The following is a 6,680-nucleotide window of genomic DNA, read 5'->3' on the forward strand; positions in this document are numbered from 1 at the left end:
CTGCTGTACCTGCATGCCCACTTTCAATGACTGGTGTATAATGACACCCAGGTCTCGTTGCACCTCCCCTTTTCCTAATCGGCTGCCATTCAGATAATAATCTGTTTTCCTGTTTTTGCCACCAAAGTGGATAACCTCATATTTATCCACATTAAATTGCATCTGCCATGAATTTTCCCACTCACCTAACCCATCCAAGTCAGCCTGCATCCTCTTAGGATCCTCCTCACAGCTAACACTACCGTCCAGCTTCGTGTCATCCGCAAACTTGGAGATGCTGCATTTAATTCCCTCATCTAAGTCATTAATATATATTGTAAACAACTGGGGTCCCAGCACTGAGCCTTGTGGTACCCCACTAGTCACTGCCTGCCATTCTGTAAAGGTTCCGTTTATTCCCACTCTTTGCCTCCTGTCTGCCAACCAATTCTCCATCCACATCAATACCCTACCTCCAATACCGTGTGCTTTAAGTTGCACACTAATTCCTGTGTGGGACCTTGTCAACAGTCTTCTGAAAATCCAAATATACCACATCCACTGGTTCTCCCCTATCGACTCTACTAGTTACATCCTCAAAAAATTCTATGAGATTCGTCAGACATGATTTTCCTTTCACAAATCCATGCTGACTTTGTCCGATGATTTCACTGCTTTCCAAATGTGCTGTATCACATCTTTGATAACTGACTCTAGCATTTTCCCCACCACCGATGTTAGTCTAACTGGTCTATAATTCCCCGGTTTCTCTCTCCCTCCTTTTTTAAAAAGGGAACCTATATTTGTCTTAACCAATCTTTTTCTTTTCACATATCTATAAAAGCTTTTACAGTCAGTTTTTATGTTCCCTGCCAGTTTTCTCTCATGATCTTTTTTTTTTCCCTTTCCTAATTAAGCCCTTTGTCCTCCTCTGCTTGACTCTGAATTTCTCCCAGTCCTCAGGTGAGCCACTTTTTCTGGCTCATTTGTATGCTTCTTCTTTGGAATTGATAATATCCCTAATTTCCCTTGTCAGCCACTGGTGCACTACATTCCCTGATTTAGGGTGAATCTTGCTAAGACCATAAGACACAGGAGCAGAATTAGGCAGTTCAGCCCATTAGCTCCGCTGCGCCATTCCATCATGGCTGATCGCGGATCCCACTCAACCCCATGCACCTGCCTTCCCGCCATATCCAAAGGTGGCCTGATCGATCAGGAAATGATCAACTTCCGCCTTAAATATACCCACAGAGAGCTTCCACCGCAGTCTGTGATAGAGTATTCCACAGGTTCACTACTCTCTGGATAAAAATATTCCTCCTTACCTCTGTTCAAAAATTTTTCCCCTCAATGTTGAGGCTGTGTTCTCTCGTCTGGATACCCCCAACTCACGAAACAACATCTCCACATTCACCCTATCTAGTCCTTTCAACACTCGGTAGGTTTCAATGAGATTTCCCTTTCCCTTCTGAGATATGGGACCCAAAACATTGATAAAACTCCAAGTAGGGCCTAATTTATAAAGGCTCAGCATTATCTCCTTGCTTAAATATTATATTCTCATTCAAAGAAAAGCCAGCATTGCATTTCCCTTCTTTACCACAGACTCAACCTGCGAAATAACCTTCTGGGACTCTTGCAGGAGAACTCCTAAGCTTCCTGCACCTATGAATTTTCTGTCTATTTAAATAGTACTGACCAATATTATTCCTTAGACCAAAATGCATGATCATACATTTCCGAACACTGTATCCAATCTGTCACATTTTTAATCACTTCTCTAATTTGTCTAAGTCCTTCCGCAATCGCATTGCTTCCTCAGCACTATCTAACCCTGCACCTATCTTTGCATCATCCGCAAACTTTGCCACAGAGCCATCAATTACATTATCTAAATCTTTGACAAACAATGTGGCAGTCCCAACACTGACCCCTGTGTAACAGCACTAGTCACTGGCAGCCAACCTGAAAAGGCCCCCTTTATTCTCACTCGCTGCCTCCTGTCTGTCAGCCATTCCTTTATCCACGCCAGTATCTTTTCTGCATTGCCATAGGATTTTATCTTGTTAGGTAGCCTTGTGTGTGGTACCTTATCCAAGGCCATCTGAAAATCCAAGTCAATGAAATCCACTGCCTCTCATTTGTCCACCCTCCTTTTCACTTCCTCAAAGACCTCAAACAGATTTGTCAGGCACGATTTTCTTATACAGAGACCATGCTAACACTGACTTATTTTATCCTTCATCTCCAAATACATTGAAAACTCGTCCTCGGGTTCCGGTGATGTCACCGTACAGAATGGTAGCTTAAATCATTATCTCCTCCGGAAAAACCGCATATTTAGATTACATTAGATTATGAAGACAAGCAGTCCTCTTTTATTGTCATTTAGTAATACATGCATTAAGAAATGATACAATATTCCTCCGGTGTGATATCACAGAAACACAAGACAGACCAAGACTGAAAAACTGACAAAAACCACATAATTATAACATATAGTTACAACAGTGCAAGCAATACCGTACCTTGATGAAGAACAGGCCGTGGGCACTGTAAAAAGAAGTTCAAAGTCACTCAAAAGTCCCACATCTCACGCAGACCAGTGAAGGAAGAAAAGTCTCACTGTCATGAGCTTCCAGCGCTGCAAACTTGCCGATGCAGCATCCTGGATGCACCCGACCACAGTCCGATTCTGAGTCGTCCGAAAACTTCGAGCCTCCGACCAGCCCTCTGACAGCGAGCATCCAACACCATCTCTGCCCAACGCTTCGACCCCAGCCCCGGCCGGCAGCAGCAGGCATAGCCGAGCATTTGTGGCCTTCCCTCCGAAGATTCTCGATTGCACAGTAGCAGCGGCAGCGAACCGGGCATTTCAGAAGTTTCTCCAGATGTTCCTCCGTGCTGCTCACGTCTGTCTCCATCAAATCAGAATTGTGCACGGCCCCTAGTTAACAAATACGATATCATTTCACCGGAGAGAATGCGCGCGTTGCGTCGCGCCACCATCTTCTCTTCCCGTTAATCCATAAAATATAACATCATATACATCGTATTTGATGTCGTGTTTGTGAACTAGGATGCCGTACACAGCCCTGATCTCCTCCCTACTCTCTCAATTTTATTGACATTTTTCTTATAATTCGGTGACCAGAACTGTACACAATACTCCAAATTTGGCCTCACCAATGCATTATACAATTTCAACGTTTATTCCCAACTCCTATAAGACCATAAGACAAAGGAGCAAAAGTCGGTCATTCGGCCCATCGAGCCTGCTCCGTCATTTTATCATGAGCTGATCCATTCTCCCATTTAGTCCATCTCCCCTGCCTTCTCTCCATAACCTTTGATGCCCCAGCTACGCAGATACCTATGAATCTCTGCCTTAAATACACCCAATGACTTGGCCTCCACTGCCGCCCGTGGCAACAAATTCCATAGATTCTCCACCCTCTGACTAAAAAAATTTCTTCGCATTTCTGTTCTGAATGGGCGCCCTTCAATCCTTAATTCTCTCGTACTAGACTCCCCCATCATGGGAAACAACTTTGCCGCATCCACTCTGTCCATGCCTTTCAACATTCGAAATGTTTCTATGAGGTCTCCCCTCATTCTTCTAAACTCCAAGGAATACAGTCCAAGAGCAGACAAACGTTCCTCATATGTTAACCCTCTCATTCCCGGAATCATTCTCGTGAATCTTCTCTGTACCCTCTCCAACGTCAGCATATCCTTTCTTAAATAAGGAGTCCAAAACTGCCCACAGTACTCCAAGTGAAGTCTCAGCAGCGCCTTATAGAGCCTCAACATCACATCCCTGCTCCTATACTCTATTCTTCTAGAAGTGAATGCCAACATTGCATTCGCCTTCTTTACTACTGACTCAACCTGGAGGTTAACCTTAAGGGTATCCTGTACGAGGACTCCCAAGTCCTGTTGCATCTCAGAACTTTGAATTCTTTCCCCATTTTAAATAATAGTCTGCCCGTTTATTACTTCTGCCAAAGTGCATAACCATACACTTTCCAACAATGTACTTCATTTGCCACTTCTTTTCTCATTCTTCCAATCTATCCAAGTCTCTCTGCAGACTCTCCGTTTCCTCAGCACTAGCGCCCCCTCCACCTACCTTCATATCGTCAGCAAACTTAGCCACAAAGCCACCTATTTCATAATCCAAATCGTTGATGTACAATGTAAAAAGAAGCGGCCCCAACACGGACCCCTGTGGAGCACACTGGTAACCGGCAGCCAGCCAGAATTTAATCCCATTATTCCCACTCTCCGTTTCCTGCCAATCAGCCAATGCTCTATCCACGTACGTAACTTGCCTGTAATTCCATGGGCTCTTATCTTGTTAAGTTGCCTCATGTGTGGCACCTTGTCAAAGGCCTTCTGAAAATCCAAATATACGACATCCACTACATCTCCCTTGTCTAGGCTACTGGTAATTTCCTCAAAAAATTGTAATAGGTTTGTCAGGCAGGATTTTCCTTTAAGGAATCCATGCTGAGTTCTGCCTATCTTGTCATATGCCTCCAGATACTCTGTAACCTCATCCTTGACAATCGACTCCAACGACTTCCCAACCACCGATGTCAAGCTAACAGGTCTATAATTTCCTTTTTGCTTCCTTGCCCCCTTCTTAAATAGCGGAGTGACATTTGCAATCTTCCAGTCCTCTGGAACCATGCCAGAATCTATCGACCTCTGAAAGATCATCGCTAATGCCTCCGCAATCTCCACAGCTACTTCCTTCAGAACATGCAGGCGCATCCCATCTGGTCCAGGAGATTTATCTACCTTTAGACTATTCAGCTTCCTGAGTACTTTCTCTGTCATAATTGTGACTGCGCACACTTCTCTTCCCTGCCACCCTTGAGTGTCCAGTATACTGCTGATGTCTTTCTCAGTGAAGACTGATGCAAATTACTCATTCAGTTCCTCTGCCATCTCCTTATCTCCCATCACAATTTCTCCAGCATCATTTTCTATCAGTCCTATATCTACTCTCACCTGTGTTTTACTCTTCATATACTTGAAAAAACTTTTAGTATCCTCTTTGATATTACTTGCCAGCTTCCTTTCATAGTTAATCTTTTCCCTCTTAATGACCTTCTTGGTTTCCTTTCGTAAGGTTTTAAGAACTTCCCAATCCTCTGTCTTCCCACTAATTTTTGCTTCCTTGTACGCCCTCTCCTTTGCTTTAACTTTGGCTTTGATTTCTCTTGTCAAACACGGTTGCATTCTTTTTTCATTCAAAAATTTCTTCTTTTTTGGAATATACCTGTCTCGCACCTTCCTCACTTCTCGCAACAACTCCAGCCACTGCTGCTCTGCCGTCTTTCCCGCCAGTGTCTCTTTATTCCTCAATAAGGACAAAGCTTTCCTTTCCTCCTGCTCTCCTCAGCCTTACTACCCTCTAAGTCCTGCTGAAATCTGGAAGGTAGAAAAGTCTGTGTAACATCATCACAATTTAAACCTCTAGTTTTGCTATCATAGGCCTCAACAGCAGCTTTGCTCATCAGTTGAACAGCTACACCAACCTTATCTTGGAGAGGTGTCAACATGCCTCCATTGTTTACTAAACTTAGCACCAACACTGGTTGCAGATGATGTTGGTTTATGGATTAGAGGTAGAAATTTCAATTTTACTCAATATAGGATGCATTCATAATTAATATGGACGAATAGTCAGCAAATAGATGGGATTCAAGGTTTCAGTAGCTACAAGACAAGGTATGTGTTTTACAAACAGGATTAATGGACCTGTACTTGATTGGAAATGTTATTGTCAAACTCCTTAAAAGGTGTCAGTGGTAAGATTTCCAGGCATAAGCTGACATGGAAGCAGCGGCTCAGAAAAGTAATTGATAAATATAAAGAAACGTTAAGTACTCTCAGTTATCTCTGTGGGTAATCTGGGGTGTCACTTGAAAATATTTGTTGACCAATTTCAATCTTTTATTTGGATCTGTTCTTGATTATGGCTGTGGTATATAGGTCAGCTTCATCTTCAACTTTATCTTGTTTGCGTGTGATACAAGCACAGGCTTTAAGATTGTGTTGTGGTGCAATCAGGTTGTCCCCTGTTTCGGCTTTACTGGTTGAAATTGTGGAGGTTGAATTTAATGTTAACATACTGGATTAATTTAAGGGGGAAGAAATGATTAATCTGTTCAAGGTGTGTTGGAGGATTGATGGGAACTTCAAAGAAGAGTGTTTTTGGTTTTGGGTGCCTGGGTTCTTACCACACTTGATATATGGGTTCGTTCGGTTATGCAAAATGTCCCACGGTCGCGTTCTTGGCAACCCACCTTGTTTCTTTCAATATCTTTAGTTGATTTTATATGACCTAATAACCATATAACAATTACAGCACAGAAACAGGCCATCTCGGCCCTTCTAGTCCGTGCCGAACTCTTACTCTCACCTCGTCTCATCCACCTGCACTCAGCCCATAACCAGTGCCAGTCTGAGAGGCGGACGGGTCTGCAAGTCAACAATGGAGCTGAGGCAAAGCCAAGGAAACAGACGTCAGGCAGAGCCGTGGTAGTAGGGAACTCCATAGTGAGAGGTACAGAAAAGGGTTTCTGCGGCAACAGGCGGGATTTAAGGATGGTGTGCTGCCTCCCTGGTGCCAGGATCCAGGATGTCACGGGTCGATTGCAGGGAATCCTCAAGGGTGAAGGAGA

This window comes from Mobula birostris, chromosome 5 (genome assembly GCF_030028105.1).
Source record: "Mobula birostris isolate sMobBir1 chromosome 5, sMobBir1.hap1, whole genome shotgun sequence".
Classification (NCBI taxonomy): Eukaryota; Metazoa; Chordata; class Chondrichthyes; order Myliobatiformes; family Myliobatidae; genus Mobula; species Mobula birostris.